The 16,404-nt window shown below is 41.3% G+C and overlaps 1 pseudogene across 1 annotated transcript; it reads left to right on the top strand.

Annotated features, from left to right (window-relative positions):
* Window positions 1–11,292: 11,292 nt before the first annotated feature.
* LOC147889453 (uncharacterized) lies at window positions 11,293–15,494 on the top strand (annotated as a pseudogene). The gene is made up of 2 exons (XR_015542880.1): window positions 11,293–14,477; window positions 14,687–15,494. The product of XR_015542880.1 is annotated as an uncharacterized LOC147889453 (transcript).
* Window positions 15,495–16,404: the final 910 nt, after the last annotated feature.

Raw genomic sequence — 16,404 nt, 5'->3', positions numbered from 1 at the left:
TGAAACTCAAATACAAAAAATTGAAACCCAGTTAGGAACTATTAATGATACACTGAAGTCACTAACTGAAGCCATAACCAAGTTATCCAATTATCAATTGGTAACTCCTATGGAAAAATAACAGACTCCTCCTAAAACATTCTTAAGGACTTGAAACCACCAATTTTCAATGGGGAAAAAAAGGATCATAATAAAGGTGCTATTAAGATGTCCTTTCAAAAATGGAAAGACTTCCATCAACTCAGGAATACCCTTCTTGAAAATCAACTCGTGGAAGCAAGTCTTTCCCTTGGAAACAAGGCCTATAAATGGTGGATGAACCTTAGAGAAGATGATAGAATTATTAAGGATTTGGCTGAGTTTGAACAAGCCTTCTTAAAAGGGTCTTAGCCAAAAAATGAATTAGAAAGAATCTGGGAGGCTTGGGATAATTGCACTATGGGTAAAAACACTCTAGTCCATTATATAGGGAATTATAGGGAGGTAGTCTTTAAGCTTAAAGAAATTGATGAATTCAAAAAGATAAGGGGTTTTGTGAGACATCTCAAAGACACTTATAAGGTTGAGGTGAGAAGAAATTCTCCCAAAACCTTCCAAGAAGCAATTAAATATGCCCAAATATTCAATGATACAATAGGGAAATCCAAAGCTGGAACTTTGGAACAAACAGGTTTTGTTACTAAGCTCAACAAGTTTCCCAATTTCAAAAGTAAGGGGCACTTTAAGAAGGAGGCTTCTTAGGAACCACCTAAGAAACCTAAAATACAAAAATATCCTCTTTTGACGAAAGAGGATTATGAAAGGGCCAGGCAAGAAAATCTTTGCTTCAAATGTTTGGGCAAAGACCATGCTTCTTGGAATTGCCCTAAAAATAAACAAGTCGGAGCTAAAGCCTCAAATAGACCTCCACAAAAACAAGTATATGCGGTGCAAGTGCTGCTGCTTAATGGTACTTAAAAGTACACTGAGGTAGAGGTCTATCATGAAGATAGCACCCACATGTGCTCTCTATCATCAGCAATGTGGCAGCCCACCTTTGGTCCTCATGATTTAATGAGGATGCATGGAAAAATCAAGGGGCAAAGGGCTAGTGATGGTTGATGATAGTGCAACACATAATTTCTTGAACTACTCATTAGTTAAGAAATTAAAATTGCATGAGAGTCCAAGTGCCCATAAATATGTGGTGTCTTTGTCAAAGGGCAGTGGCAAAATGTTGAGGACACCATGATACATGGTGTAGATGTGGATATTAAAGGTTATGAGGATGCCTTAAATTTCCAAATCATGCATCTCAATTGAACAAATGTAGTGCTTGGTTGAGAATGGTTGTATAGTCTTGGGCATAACTTACAACGGAGTTATCTTAATAACTCCATTATCTTTGAAAAAGATGGTAGACTCTTTGAGACTCAAGGAGAACATGATGTGCCCAACTCTACTCTTATTTGTTAGATGTAATTAGAATGACTGCTACACCAAGAAGAATGTGAGGTATATCTCCGTGAACTCACTTTTATTGATGATTTTATTTCTTTTGCATCAGAAAGATGTAATCTTGTTTTTGATAATATTAAAAAAGTATAAACCTTCTTTCAACGATCTAATGTTTAAATTTAAAGATGTATTTCCGTATGATTTGCCTGATGGTTTACCCCTTGAGAGAGAAGTAGAGCATAAAATAGAATTGATTCTTGGATCTACCCTTGTTTGTAAACGACCATATAGGCTTAGTTAAACAGAGGAACTTGAGGCCAAGAAACAATTAATTGAATGCCTTAGGAAGGGCCAAATTCAACCAAGTAGTTCACCTTGGTGCAAATGGATGGTACTATGCATTTATGCATAGATTACTGAGCATTACATAAAATCACTATAGAAAATAAGTATCCTATGCCTCGCATTTATGAGCTCTTTGATTAATTGCAAGGGAAAAAATATTTTGCTAAAATTGAGTTAAGTTCAAGATATCACCAAGTATGAACTAGAGAAGAGGATGACCCTCAAACATCATTTCGTACTATTGGCATTATCAGTTTAAAGTAATGACATTTGGGTTAACAAATGCTCTAGCAACTTTCATGACACTTATGAATAGTGTCTTAAGACCATATTTAGGAAAATTTGTTGTAGTATTTTTAGATGATATCCTTATTTCTTTTCAAAAATGAGGGTTTATATTAATAATATCAAAATGTCAAGTTGTACAACTTCTAAGAACATACCCTTGTGGACTCGGTGGTTCTTGTGGAGGAGGGGGTCAAAGGCAAGTAGAAGGATTTGAGACAGTGGAAAAAAGGGATTGTGTGAGCACCTTTGTGGGATCTATCAAGCTGGCTGAGGGTAGTTGGTTGAGGCTGGAGTGTCGGAATGACAAGAGAAGATGGAGGGGAGCTGGAGGACAAGTGCATGGAAAGTAGCTATTATTGATTGAAGGAGGAAGATAACGGGAGCGCAACAGCATGCTTATGGACTGGTTACTCATCATATAAATAGAGAGTAATCTACAAGGTCGAGGGTGGAGAGGCTTTTACATGGTGTGTCCTTGAATGAAGAGACTGTGGCATGTGAGTAGTTTCCATGTAATGGCTTGAAGGACATAGTGTATGCTCAGCTGGTTGCACGAACCTACTGGTACCTATTGTTGATTATAGAAGGAGACCTTGTAGTGATGACAAGACTATGGGTAATAAGGTTTGTAGGAGTGGGTTTTCATGCAATCCAAAGATGCAAACTCATAAGTTCTTGTGTTGCTATCGATGTGGATTCTTGTATAGAGAGGTAGTTTGAGCCTACAAGGCAATTGACTACTTGAAGTCAAGGAAACCAGGGTAGATCTTGATTGATTTGTCATGGGATATATGAGCATGGATTCAATGAAGGTTATCCAAATATAAATAGTCTTCATGTTGTGCATTGTTGAGACGTGGTCTTTGTGTATGTGAGATTTTTCTCCCAGTCTAACTATAAGAGTCTGTTTGGAGTCCTGGTGTTGTGGTGGATACATCCTCTAGTTGCTGTGATATTGCTTTATCTATAAGCTACCCACACTTTACTAATCTCACTGGAGTCGTGGCCTTCATTTTTTGTTTTACTGTTGTAATCAAAGTGGAAAATGACTATATCACTTGAGTTTGGGCCGACGATATGTGACCTTTCATTTGAGGGATTCTATGTTGAGATTTTGCTTTCAGTGGTTCATGGAAATTACTGGACTCTAGTGATACATGTGAGTGTTGAGGAATGGGTAGAGGCTGTATGGATTCCTACTAATGATATGTGGCCAGAGGATGTATTGAGAGTAGATGTGTATAGGGATGAAGATTTTGAGTGAATGTCATTTTGCTTGGTGTTGTGTTGTCCAGTAGTTTTTATAGTGTATGAGGGTGGCTATAAAGGCAAGGTAGGCTCTATCATTTTTGTTCATCCACATTTTGGTGTCTCCATGGAGGAGTTGCGCACTTCAATTTACAACACTGAGTGAAGCTAGTGCAGCTAGTCTGTAGTGGTTGTAGAGCTAAGAAAGATGGCACATAATTTTCTTGAATTTTAGGGGATGCCTTATGAAGATGCAACAAGATTTTTGGAGAAAATGGAGTTTACAACCTTTATGAAGAATAGAGCAGCTCCATAAATCTTGTGAATCTAGATTCTAAATTATTGCCTGCAGGGAGATGCAAAAGCTTGGCTATAAACACAAATTGCTCCTTTTAGAACTACTCACCCAAACCAAGAGTATCCTGAGTATGGTGTGGTGAGAATTGCCTTTCTAGCAAGATTTGCTCAGGCAAAGAGCCCAAATGAGGTGTGGAAGGAGTTATGCAAGATAAGGCAGGAAGAGGATCAAGCAGGAAATCAATACTTGATACAGTTTGGTAGATTATGGATTTTATGGTGTGAAGCCCTTACTCCAGAGGTGCCTCCACAAATGATCAAGAGAGATCGTTTCATTGCACATCTGAAGCCTATAGTTAGATTAAAGTAAGAGCTGAAGAATTTGGATAGCTTTGAAGATGCAGTTAGAGTCGCCAGAGAAAAGGAGTGGAAGGTTAAGAGACTATGGAAATTAAGTATGCAAGAAGAGCCAAAGACATTGGTTAGTAGTTGTAAAGGGGTGAAGGCATATGCAAAGAGGGAGATTGTGTCTGCTCCTGTGTAGGAGGATTCACTAAAGAAAGATTTGCATGAGGCAATAGAATTGATGAAGTCATTGAGCTTGAATTGGATGGAGACAAGTGGGAGAGGAAGAGGCCGAGGTGCACAGAATAATAAGAGGGATGCATTGTTAGGAGGTGAAGGAAACTTAGTTGGAGCAAGAAGAGGACGGGGTTCTATGAGTAATGTGAAATGCTAGAACTGTGGAGAGTGGGGACATATCAACCCTCACTATGATAAACCAGCCAAAGTAGGTGGAGAAGTCTTTCTTGTAATGCAGAATTCAAATGACAAGTTAGGAGACTATAATGTGAAAGTGAAAGATCCAAACGAGCCTTCTACTAGTGGAGTCAAATGGGAAGATGAGGGAAAAGGAAAGGCAATCAACCTAATTAGTATGGAGCCTATTCCAGAGATCATGCTGGTGTCAAAGAGAACAAAGAGTGCAATAAGAGAGGGGGAAAGAAGAAAAGAGAGGGAAAAAGAGAGGGGAAAGAGAGGAAAAGAGAGAAAGCATTTGATTATGCTTATGCACGAACATCTTCTCATGCATAAGCATATAAGCAAAAGCATACGTAGCAAATGCATATGCTTATGAAAAGAGAGAAAAGAGGATGAAAGAGAGGAAGAGAGGAAATAAGAGAGGGGAGAAGAAGAGAAGGAAGAGGATGAAAGAGAGGAAGAGAGAAGAAAAAAAAGAGGGGAAAAGAAGAAAAGAGAGGAAAAAAGAGAGGGGAAAGAGAGGAAAAGAGAGAAAGCATATGGTTATGCTTATGCATGAGCATATGAGCATATGAGCATATGCTCATGCATAAGCATATAAGCATAAGCATACACAAAAGCATAAGCATAAGCATAAGCATAAAAGAGAGCGGGAAGAGAGGGGAGGAAAGCATAAGCATATAAGCATATAAGAATAAGCATGCTCGAAAGAGGAGGTGTTTCATGTACTGGCCCTATAAAAGAGAGGAAACATACCAATTTTCAGATAACTAATTAGTGAAAGGAGGAATTTGGAGAAGCAACTTTCCAATGGGATTGGATTAAGGGGACAAAGAGAAGCCTACAAACAAAGAAATGAGGAATTGGGGCCAAATTCATGGAAAGGCAAAAAATCAAAGAAAAGAGAATCGAACCACAAGTCACTCTCAGATGAACCACAAATCACTATCTCAAAAAAGGGCGCTTTACCACTATTCTATTATTTCTTCATGTTTTCTAATTGATTATACCCTTATTAAATTTATTTGTTGCCATTTCTTAAGCCCCTTTCATTAAAGAAGTCCCCCTCCATTAACAAGTGTACTATGTTACATCTATGTAAGGTTCCCCCCCCCCAAAAAAAGGTATCACCTCATGGGAGAAATTATGGAGCCCACTGCTTAATTCCTTTCAGCTATTGACTAGGGAGAGAATGCCAAAACAAACAAGAGATACCCGGTGAAAAAGAGCAACAACTTGGCCCAGGCCTCATTGATCTCCCCTTTGGTCTTGTCCATAGTCGGGGTGCCCTCGTGGTGCTATATGAAGGCCTTTTGATTCATCTCCAAGCTCCAATGGACTTGTAAAGAGATGAACAGCCGCTGCCAACCTGACCACCAGATTGAGAGCAATGGCCAACGTGCATATCAATCTACATCGCTACTCTAGAGGGCAGAGAGAAAGCCAGAACAACCACCGCTGTGGAGAGCAGAGAGAAGGCTAGAATAAACAAGACAAACCTGAAGAAAAAGAGCATCATCTTGACCCAGGCCTCATCGGTCTCCCATTCCCTCTTGTCCATAGCTAGGCTACCCTCGTGGTGCTCTATGAAGGCCTCTTCCCTGGTCTCCAAGATCCACTACTTGTAAATAGATGAACAACTCGCCAGCCAACCACTAGAGTGAGAGAAATGGTAGTCAAACGAGCATGCACATAGAAGGAGAATGTCATGCAAACAATGACTCAACGTTATCTCTCCCTCCCCACTTATGAATCTCTCAAACTACAACGTATCGTCCCTACAATGGGTTTTCTTGCTGGGTTTGTGGAGAAAACTCTCTCAATTGTGGTTGATAGTCCCTAGTCCCTGGTTTGCACCTCTAGGATTGCTTGTGCAGCTTCCACGATCAAAGGCAACAGGTTCAAGGGGTAGAAGGAGAACCCCGTCGAGCACTCTCATGAAAGCCCTGTCAGAGCACTCAACATGATGACTGCACATTCTACTCCAACAACTTCACTAAAGGAAGAGCCAGAGAGCAAGAAGCTCTCTTAACTCAAAAGCTAACCTACACATAAAACACCAAGCATGCAACAGTCAATGGGGAATCATATACAACCATAGTAGATATATACAACAGTAAATGTAAGTAAGATAATATATCTATGTATATATATTTTTACATAGATATATAACACGGAAGTTTAAGTGAACAAATTGATTACACCACAATTGAATGTCAATAAAAATCATAGCATCAATTGCTAGTGCATCCTTCGGTATGCTCCTCTCATTAGTATCTAGCTTGTAAAGCCCATTGTACAATGTGTTGTGGTTGTAATAACATCCCCATCACTATCAATGAAGTCACGATGAAGTAATAGTAATCTTGAACAAAAAATAAAATTAAAAGAAAATTCACAAGCAACAAGCTATCAATTCTACCTAATTACTTCATTATAAGACAATTAATTTTGTTCCAAAAAACTCATAGCAATAATTGAAAAATAGGTTGATGCATACAAATAGTCCACAATAATTCAACGAAGCTATACTAATGTCTCACTAATGTAACCTAGCACTATCTAGCCATGACTTTCCATCACCTCCATGCCCACCCCTATATGTCCTTCGATACTTTATGCCCTCAATGTTGACTGAAAATTGCAAGACTAAAACTAAAGGGAATTGATGGGGCTTCTAAATTCACTAATACATGGCTAATTGAGAAGAACTAGGAAAGTGAATCCAAAAACTTTTGCACACCGATGGGTGTGTCACATAATTGATTAGCTCTTGTAGTTGCTTCTTTGCAATCTCTATCGCATGCTTGCAATTTATGTGCAATATTGTGGGATTGGATTTGATATCATGTTGGCTATATGAATTGATTTAATACACATTGGGGAAATCTATTTATCCTATACGATGCATACACACACAAAGGAGAGACAGTCAAATGATAAAAGTCTCAAGAATCATCATGAGACTGGACCTATACATTCCACACTCCTTTTCCTTCAGGTAATTTACGAACTTAGCATTTTCTCCAAGTTGGGAGGACCTATTCACATTGCAAGAGCAATATTGAACCACTTAAAGACTCAACTTAGCTCTTTTGTTAATTTTAGTTTCAAATCCTGGCGAATGTGTTGAGCTTTTATATTTATAGAGCATATAAATTTTTGCAAGCATTATTAAACTGAGATAAAACTTTCCCTTATAAACAAAACTAACACGAAAAAATAATCCAAGTGAAAAATATCAATTGCAACCTATAAAGAGCTCTTAAAGGTTAGCATCACACAAAAAAACACCATAAGCAAGAGATCATAGCTTGCAATGATGTAAGAAAAAAAATATTTGGAAAAGTCAGGCACTAGGATCAATCATGGGCCGTCGCCTATGTAGGCAGGCAGCCCTACCATAGGGCTGTTGTAGCTCTTTCTCCTTTAATGTTATATTAAAAGGATGATTGTACCATAACATTTATAAATGGGTCCTAGGGTCTAGTATTTAATCGTTAATGGTACCACCTTTAAAACATAAGTGGTTTACCTCCCACTCTTAGAGCGTACTACCTAGATTATGATGCCATGTGCTATTCGACTAAGGATGAATTGCTATGGAAGGAGTTGCTTGCGCTAGGGCAAGAAGCCCATCGAGAAGCGATGTGTGTGTGTGTGTGTGTGTGTGTGCGTGTGTGTGTGTGTGTGTGTGTGTAAATGTAATCTTAAAAGCTCTCAACTTTGTTATTGATAAAAATCAAGATTCCAAAATCCCTTTTTCACAGGTCCCATCATGAGAAAGTGCATCTTTGACAAAGCACCGAGGTGTCAATTCTTAAAACCTACGTTCACTTGACATATTTCACGAACATGTCTCAAAGGTCACCATCAAAGGAAACTTTAAGTGCATGCCCTTACTTTTGGTGGTAGGCCAGTAGGCCTTCCACGGGGCTGCCATGGCTTGCACTCAAGATATAGAGATAAGGTGAGCAGAGACACACACAAGGCTATTTCTTGGACAGGTGATAGCCTAGAGCTGCTCTCTTTGAAAATTTTGATTGTTAGCTAGACTTTGAAGTATGTGCTATTTTTCAAAGGTATGTCAAAGCAATATGATTTGAAAAATGTATTGGTATCTAGAATTTGGATGGTACACTAGTTTTTAAAGATGCCTTCAAAAGATATGAAGGGAAAGGTAATTCTTAGCTAGAAGTTAGTTGCTGTGCTAATTTTCAAAGGTACCTCGAAGGTCCTATGTATGTTGGAATCAGTCCTCTAGATTGATAGCTACAAATAGGCCTGATTGGTAGATTGATTGATGGATAGATTCTTGTAGACTTGCACTTTGCCATGTAGGGAGTCGTGATGTAAGGGAACGAATTGAGGTCAAGCATTTTTTAGTCAAAGGTAGTGATTGCACAACAAGTTAAATTGGTAGATTGATTGCTAGCTGGATTCTTTTAGTGCACTTGGCTATGTAAGGTGTCATGATGTAAGGAAACGAATTGAGGTCAAGCATTTTCTACCTCAATAGTTGCACAATGAGTTAAATTTCCAAGTGAAAAGTATCAATTGCAACTGCTAGTGCACTTTGCTATGTAACGTGTCATGATGTAAGGGAACAAATTGAGATCAAGAATTTTCTACCTCAATAGTTGCAATGAGTTAAATTTCCAAGTGAAAAGTATCAGTTGCAACCTATAAAGATCTCTTAAAGGTTAGCATCACACAAAAAAACACCATAAGAAAGAGCTCATAGCTTGCAAGGATGTAAGAAAAAACACATTTGGAAATGTCGGGCGCTAGGATCAATCGTGGGCCATCGCCTATGTAGGCAGGCAACCCTACCAAAGGGCTAGTGTAGCCCTTTTTCCTTTAATGTTATATTAAAAGGATGATTGTATAATAACATTTATAAATGGGTCCTAGGGTCTAGTATTTAAGCTTTGATGGTACCACCTCTAAAACAAAAGTGGTTTACCTCCCACTCTTAGAGCGTACTACCTAGATTATGATGCCATGTGCTATTCGATTAAGGATGAATTGCTATGGAAGGAGTTGCTTGCAGGGTAGAGCTAGGGCAGGAAGCCCATTGATAAGCGATGGGTGTGTGTGTGTGTGTGTGTGTATTTAAATGTAATCTTAAATGCTCTCAACTTTTTCTTGATATAAATCAAGATTCCAAAATCCCTTTCTCAGAGGTCCCATCATGAGAAAGTGCATCTTTGACAAAGGACTGAGGTGTCAATTCCTAAAACCTACATTCACTTGACATATTTCACGAACATGTCTCAAAGGTCACCTTCAAAGGAAACTTTAGGTGCATGCCCTTACTTTTTGTGGTAGGCCAGTAGGCCTTCCGCGGGGCTGCCGTGGCTTGCACTCAAGATATAGGGATAAGGTGAGCAAAGAGACACACAAGGCTATTTCTTGGACACGTGATAGCCTAGAGCTTTTTTCTTTGAAAAAATTGATTGTTAGCTAGACTTTGTACTATGTGCTATTTTTCAAAGGTATGTCCAAGCGATATGATTTGAAAAATGTAGTGGTATCTAGAATTTGGATGGTGCACTAGTTTTTAAAGATGCCTTAGGGGATATGAAGGGAGAGGTAATTGTTAGCTAGAAGTTGGTTGGGGTGCCAATTTTCAAAGGTACCTCGAAGGTCCTACGTACGTTGGAGTCAATTCTCTGGATTGATAGCTACAAATAGGCCTGATTGGTAGATTGATTGATGGCTACATTCTTGTAGTACACTTGGTTGTGTAGGGAGTCGTGATGTAAGGGAACGAATTGAGGTCAAGCATTTTTTAGTCAAAGGCAGTGATTGCACAACGAGTTAAATTTCCAAATTATAAGTAGCAATTGCGACCTATGAAGGATCTCAAAGGTTAGCATTAGACAAAAAAAGCCACAAGCAAGGGCTCGTCACTTGCAAGGATGTAAGAAAAGACACATTTCGAAAAGTCAGGCACTAGCACTAGGCAGACAACCCTACCACGGGGCTGCCACAGCTTTTGCTATTCGGGTTGTAGTATTTAAGCTTTAATAGTAACATCTCTAAAAGAGAAGTAGTTTACCTCACACTCTTATAGGGTACACCTAGATTATGATGCCATGTGCTATTGTATTAAGGATGAATTGCTATGGAAGGGGAAGATTAGTTGCTTGCAAGGTCTGGGACCATAGATAAGCAATGGTGAGTTGGTACGTGAGTTTTATATAATAGGGTAAGGGGCCTGGTACTATAGAGGGCTAACCTTTTTAGCACCTTTTTAGCACTTATCCATGGCAGAAATGGCCTTCCTAAAATAAGAATTCAGATTTGAAGCTATCAGAGTCATCGGGTCTTAATAGGGAGCTAATTTTTATTTTCAAACTTTTCAAAAAAATTGTGGAAGATATAAATCTATGAGTGCCAGTGCTTAGGTCAAGTGAGGCCGAGTACTAAGGCACTGTGTGCCCAAAAAATGGTGAAAAGAGGCAAAACTATGTTCGTGACACGTTATTAAATGGCATCCCTCAGTGATGAAATGATGATTGGCTGCTGCTGCACATCCGTCCCTCTCCTAGTCCATATGCAATGTGCACAACTCTCGAGAAGGTCAAAAAGTCTCCGCCGGTCACCAAGCAACGGTGCATAGAGGGTGCTCAAATGAGCGGCGGCCCATTTGTTAAATTTTTTCACGTTAACAGAGTGGCCCTTAACTTTGTTCCTGATATAAAAGTCGAAATGATCCGTCATATCTTGTCAATTCTCAAGACGTACCTTCGCTTGTCTCAAAAACTCAAAGGTCACCTTTCGTCCAAGGCACGCTCAAATGGCGACGCATGCATGGCATCCTACAGATTACACGAGCTTGTAAGAAAGGACGGCGAACAATATAAAATGGGGAGGAGCGGAGGAGGAATGCAAAGGTGGCCGCGATGGTGAGCAGTCGTGTGTTTTGGGCGATGGTGATGGTGCTCTCCTCATGCTTCATCACCTCCTCCTTCTGCATACAGGCCGCAGGCGCGCCTTCTCTCAGCGCCCTGTCGCAAGATGCAGCCTCTCTTCTGGCTGCCAAGCAGCTCCTTCATGACCCCTTGAATCACCTCTCCGACTGGACCTCCAACAACGTCTCCTCCGTCTGTAACTGGACAGGCATCACCTGCCTCCCCCTCCACCACCGCATCTCCTCCGTCCTCCTTCCCAACTTTAGCCTCTCCGGCCCCCTCCTTCTCCCACCTCACTTCCCTCACCTCCCTCGACCTCTCTGCTAACTTCCTCTCTGGCCCTATCCCCCCCTCCTTGTCCAACCTCTCTTCGCTCTCCTCCCTCCTCCTCTTCTCTAACCTCCTCTCTGGCTCCCTCCCCCCACGCATCTCCACCCTCCAGCTCTTTCGCGCCGGTCACAATCTGCTCTCCGGCGCCATCCCCCCCTGAGTTTGGTTCCTGGAGCCAGCTTCAAACACTGGGTCTCGCTTTCTGCAACCTTACTGGCTCCATTCCTCCGGAATTCGACAACCTTTCCAACCTCGGTACCCTGCTCCTCAATAGCAACTCTTTGGACGGGATCATTCCTGCGGAGCTTGCAAATCTCGCCACTCTCAATCTTCTTAACTTGAGTAGCAATCAGTTGAGCGGCTCGGTTCCCCCGGTCTTGCAGGGGAAACTTGTCTTGCTTGATCTCTCCGATAACAACTTGACGGGGACTATTCCTCCGTCTTTAGGGAATCTTGTCAACCTTGAGTATCTGGTTCTCCGCAACAACCAACTAGTCGGACAACTCCCCACTAGTGTTTCCAACATGTCCTCTTTGAAGTTCCTCTATCTTTCCGAAAACATGCTTTCCGGAAGCATCCCGACTGACTTGACTAATTGCACTAGTCTCCAGGGGATAGAGCTACACACTAATAAACTCACCGGCAGTATTCCGTCTCAGCTTGCTGCCCTTTCCAATTTGACATACTTAGAGTTGCACGGCAACCTACTCAGCGGCAGCATTCCTGCATCGCTGGGCAGATTGGAGAACCTACAGTTACTTATGCTCCATGAAAACTCGTTGACGGGGATCATCCCACCCGAACTTGGCCAGCTTGTTAATCTCCAGAAATTCTTCCTCTATAGGAACCATCTTTCCGGTCCCATTCCTCCAGAATTGGGGAACTGCCTCTCGCTGCAGCAGCTAGATTTCTTCGAAAACCACCTCTCAGGCTCGATACCTTCGTCATTTGGCCAATTGAAAGATTTGAATTTCTTGCATCTGCGCGAAAATAAATTGTCAGGAGTGATACCTCCTTCGTTGGGAAACTGCAGCACTCTGCAAACGTTAGATTTCTCTACCAACTCATTGACCGGAAGTATACCCAGCACACTAGGTGTGTTAAGCCAACTAGATTCACTTCTCCTGCACGAAAACAAGCTTTCAGGGTCCCTTCCAACTGAGCTGTTGAATTGCAAGAGTCTAAGGAGACTGAATATTTACAACAATAGGCTTTCTGGATCCATTCCCGACTTTGGGTCTCATGGTAAGCTCTATGTATTTGATCTGACCAGCAACTCATTGGAAGGTGAAATTCCTACACAGTTAGGCAAGTCTGCTGGCCTTGTTCGGCTGAGGCTCGGGCACAATGCGCTGAGTGGCAACGTCCCACCCGAGCTGGGTAATATTTCTAGCTTGGGCCTTCTGGATCTCAGCTACAATAATCTCACTGGGTCCATTCCATACGAAATCATGAAGTGTACACTTCTTACTCAGCTACTTCTTGGCAATAATCGCCTGTCGGGAACAATCCCTGAGGGCCTGGACGACCTACCTGGCTTAACAAGGCTTGACCTTTCGTCTAATGGTGAACTTACTGGTACCATCCCTCGACAGTTAGGGCATCTTTCGAGTCTTGAGGTTTTACGATTGAGTGGGAACCACCTTATCGGATCCATTGCCGTAGAAATAGGGAGCCTGTCCCAGCTAACGATCCTGGACTTGCATGATAATCAATTGAACGGCACTATACCGTCATCTCTGGGCAGTTTAATTCATCTTTTTGAGCTCAGACTCTCCCAAAATTGCCTGTCAGGTCAAATTCCAACACAATTGGGCCAATTGTCCAGCCTGCAGGTTGTTCTTGATCTAAGTTACAACGCACTGTTGGGCCATATTCCTTCTGCCCTTGGAAATCTCCGTATTTTAGAGGGATTGAATTTGTCAAACAACCACTTGACAGGAAACATCCCGGATGCGGTTGCTTCGCTGGCTAGTTTGATAACCTTCAATGTGGCCAACAACAGCCTCTCCGGCTCGATACCGATTTCAGCTTCCAAATTCCCAGCCGATTCATTCTCAGGCAACATGGCCCTTTGTGGTGCCCCTTTGGCTCAGCCGTGTGAGGGCATAGTTGAAGAGGAACACTCGTCAAGGGCAGAACTTGCGGGCATCATCTTGGCCGGTACACTAATTATCCTGGTGGCCGTTCTCTTCCTCTTGATTTACATGTGCCCAAGGCATGAATGGCGAAGGTTGGCTCCCCCGATAATACAGAGAGAACATATCTTTCCCAGTAAGAACGGTGTCGATTGGACATTCAATGATATCATGGAAGCAACAGGAGACTTGATTGACAGCAACGTCATAGGCTCCGGGGGCTTCGGCACCATCTACAAGGCAGTGATGAAGTCAGGTCAAGTTTTGGCAGTAAAGAAGGCTCTCGTCAATGAGCAAGAGTCAATCTACAACAAGAGTTTCATGAGGGAGGTTGAAATATTGGGAAAGATACGTCACCGCAACCTGGTAAAGTTGCTTGGATTCTGCTCGCACAGAGGTCATAATCTTCTTGTTTACGAGTACATGCCAAACGGCAGTCTGTGGGATAGATTGCATGGGCCGCTCGTGAGGAAGCTGTCATGGGACGAGCGCTTCAAAATTATGGTTGGAATAGCTGAGGCTATTGCTTACTTGCACCACGATTGCAGACCAAAGATCCTTCACCGCGACATAAAGACGAGCAACATCCTACTCGATTCTGAGGGAGAAGCTCATGTTGGTGATTTCGGGCTTGTAAAACATGTGGACGGTTCAAGGGCGATGGAATCTTCCTCCATAATCTTCGCGGGTTCCTATGGGTACGTTGCGCCTGGTGAGTTTTACACACAAGTGGCCTTTTTACTTGCTTCATCCTATAGTTCCAGCCCGTAGTTGCAGTTACACTTGTACGTGAAGGTCCTCTTGCGTTCGTCTGATGTGATAATGATCTGCTATAGGGACTCTCGAAGATCTAAAGCATTTTTTGGTAAGATACGATTTTAAGCAAAGGTGTCGATGATTCCGAGTGTCTTTATTGTGCAGGATACGCGTACACTATGAAGGCGACAGAGAGAAGCGACATCTACAGCTTTGGGGTGGTGCTGATGGAATTGGTGACGGGGAAGCTTCTGGTGGATCCAGGCTTTACGAAGGGGATGGTGATAGTGGGCTGGATGAGGGAGAGCTTGGCAAGGAAGGTGGATCTTGCAGAAGTGATGGATCCAAGGATGGATAAACTAACGGATTCACAGAGAGTGGAAGGGTTGCTGGTGCTGAAGCTAGCGCTGGTGTGCACAAGCGCGCAGCAGGGAGAGAGACCCACTATGAGGGAAGCTGCTCACAAGCTCCATATAGCAAAGCGGGAGGCACTGAATGGCTGTTGACATATTACTGGTCACATGGTCGCAGATTCAGACATGCTACTCAAAACAATCTTAGAGGGCATTCCCGCAATGCCTAGGGTGAGGTCACACAGAATTTAGAGCCACTACACACGAGACACAAATGCGCAGGTGGTGGCACAACAAGATTTTGTTCACACAGATAAATTGCTCAAGGAGGCTTTGGCATTTCATAGAGGTTGGTGGAGCATTTAATAGAGGTTGGACAGAGGTATGAGTACTTGCAAGGAGCTCTGCACTTGAGAGGTGGGAAGTTCTCATTGGCCTACCCATCCAAATCTGTACCTTTCTGGGAGCATTGAAGGCACTTTCTAGAATTATTCAAAAGCATCCATAAGCTATTTTGGGGATTTTATTATCTTCCATAATAGCTTATGTCTTGAAAAAAACTTGGAGTTATTATGGGTTGGAGCTTGCACTTATTACTTTGAGTTCTACTGAAAGTTTTAAGGTCAACCTAACTCCAAAATCTCAAGTTGTTTTCTCAGGTTTTAGATAAAATGGCCATACTTCTTCATTAGAATGATTTGTTTTTTATTTTTTAAGTTCTAGAGTCTGAGGATTAATATAACACATATGTTTAGATTGCTTTGGAGCTAGATAATCATACTTATTATGATTTATGGCCTCAATCGTAATTTTAGATAATGCTAACAGCGAGGCAAAATTTGATCTTTTGTAAATTCTTTGACATGTATAACAAGTCCCAAACTCAACCATACTTTGTATATGTCTTGAATAAGATATTAAGGAGTAGCATGAGTTTTAAGGGGACCTAATATCATGTAGCACACCAAATTCAAACCGTATTTTGATTGTTCATTATGCTGTAATTCATGCTAAGTTCAAGGTACAAGGGGTAAAGGGTATCATAAGAACCTTCAAGACTTTAAATTATACTTATAATGTTCCTCTAATCATGAATAAGTGATACCAATTACAAAAAGTTACAAAAAGTTAAGGTATGACACATTGTGGCTATTATGTGGTGTATATAAGGATGCTTCTTTATGAAATGCGACTTATAATGCAACCCGCTAGGCTAACCACTCTTGTTAATTGCTAAATCAATCTTGACAAAATAATTTTTTAATAAAATTTTCTCACTCTTATATGTTTTATATACTTATAAACACTATGTAAAAAATAAGAGCTCACTGAAATGATTTTTATTTTCACACATGCTAAATAAAGTTTCAAATGTGAGTACTCTATGTGAAACGTTGTGTTACAATACATTTGTGAGCATTTTGTAATCACACGTAATAGTTTTTTGTACTCCTATTTTCAAAAAATAGTCCTATGAGTCTACCTTAAGCTCAAGAGAGGAAAGCACCAAAAGGCGCATCTTATACATCA

This window comes from Dipteris shenzhenensis, chromosome 20, assembly GCF_047967505.1.
Source record: "Dipteris shenzhenensis isolate YYH24624 ecotype China chromosome 20, Dip_SZ_1.0, whole genome shotgun sequence".
Taxonomy (NCBI): domain Eukaryota; kingdom Viridiplantae; phylum Streptophyta; class Polypodiopsida; order Gleicheniales; family Dipteridaceae; genus Dipteris; species Dipteris shenzhenensis.
This window is presented reverse-complemented; position numbering and strand designations above follow the sequence as displayed.